This window comes from Tigriopus californicus, chromosome 3 (assembly GCF_007210705.1).
Source record: "Tigriopus californicus strain San Diego chromosome 3, Tcal_SD_v2.1, whole genome shotgun sequence".
In the NCBI taxonomy this organism is placed as follows: Eukaryota; Metazoa; Arthropoda; class Copepoda; order Harpacticoida; family Harpacticidae; genus Tigriopus; species Tigriopus californicus.
This window is the reverse complement of record NC_081442.1, coordinates 7,126,103-7,127,965: the sequence shown is the minus strand read 5'-3', so window position 1 is coordinate 7,127,965 and position 1,863 is coordinate 7,126,103.

Genomic DNA, 1,863 nt, shown 5'->3' with positions numbered 1-1,863 from the left:
GACTAGGACCATCTCCAAAAGTAATTCGGTCCATCTCATAGACATGCATGAGCGTTTCTCCTCCCATTTGATATGGAAATTGATGCTTTTTGGCGTTTTGGAAATCCAAGTGGATACAGGCAAACATATCTGCAATGTCTGCACGAAACGCCACACTGAATTTACGGAATCTTGTTAAGACATGAGTGACCTCCTTTTGTAGCTTAGGCCCGCAAAAGAGGGAGAGCCATAAAGAACAACCCTGAATTTATCTCTTTGCTCATTCTTGTAGACCCCTCCATGAGGGAAGAAAACTGACCCTCTTCTAGACAGGCATCTCCTAGTTGTGGCTTCTCAATAGGGTCATAGGTGTAAATCTCATGAGCAAATCTTTGACTATCATTTTCTTGAGGGCTTTTTCATAGGGATCTTGATACAGGAGGTCCTTTTCTAATCTCTGTTTCAGTTGCATCCACCTCTGCTCTGCCTGGCCCTGGTTGCTCTGCAACTGCCCAACTTGATGTCTCCAAGGAAGATTCACGATGTGGCCTGGTTGGCTCCTCAACTTTGTTATATTTTGCTCCAAGTGTGTTAAGACTTCTTGATCTTCACAGGACCTGGGATTTCATTTTGGTGCCAAGCACCCCATGACTCCCCGTCAAAGAAACGATGAGCCAATTGCCGTTCTTCTTCTCTCTCTAAAAAGTGGACGCTCTCAATCAGCCTGCTTTCACAAGTCAAGGTGTGCAAAAGCGAGAGTCATTGGGAGAGTCCCCTTGGCCGCCCAGACCAATAAAGTCAGTTCTACAATTGGCTTCCCCAGTTTGCCCATTCTGGCGGCTTGAGCGGCTAACAATTCTGTGTGGTCCAAACCCTAAAGAATCATCTTTATTGCTCCGCTTCAGAAGCTTGGTAGTAGTAATGTCAGTATCTCTTCTCAAACGGACTTTCAGAGTCCGATTTTGGTTTTTTAGTTGCTTGATTTTCGATGGGCAGTGTTGCGTTGAACGGACTCGTCAAATGCTATGGCTCTGTTTTTAGAAGAGTACGACATTAAGCTCAGCGTACCATAACAGTTGAATTTTGAACCTTCAATCCTGTTCCAAAACAATGTGCTTAAATGCGTCCCATATCCAAACCAAACTCATTAAGATAAAAATATGTGGTTCTAGGAGTTATACTATTAGATTTAGCTACCCTTCAGGTATCCTTAATTGTACTTTGAACTAGTCAGATGCCATTTAAATGGCTGATTTCTACATTTTTGATTGAAAAACACATAATTAGAATCTGGTATTGCTGTGATTGCAATTAATGATGCATCCAAAGTAATTTCAGTCTTAGAACTACCCCTTAAAGCACAAAGATGTCTTTAGTTTGGCTCTGGGACGGATTTAAACTCTTTGTTACGGAGCAAAAATGAAGGTTCAAACTTCAACTGCTATGGTGCACTGACCTCACTATTGTACTATTCTAAATACAGAGCACTAATCAAAGCCATCCTTGACACTGAGAAATGCCAAGAAAATCATGGGGCTTTTTTACCACCGCCTGACATGCAACCTATTTTAGTTGGGTTGTTTATATGTGAAGGAATTGAGTATAATGATATCAAAACTATGTTGGGCCAGTATTAGGATAGGTGAAATAACCCAAGTTTGAATCTCCATCCATCAAATTTGACAAGCACTGTCTGCTATCTTGGTGAATTAATTTGAATGGACTTTTTCTATTTTGTAAATGTGGAATAGTGGTGCACCTTTCAAAAATCATTAACCATCACTGCCAGAACAAAATGTCTACAAAACTCCCCCACAAACCGACAAACTATGGGCCATTGTTCCTCTTGGCCTGTGGCTGGCTAGGCTTGGTCTTGTTATTTTG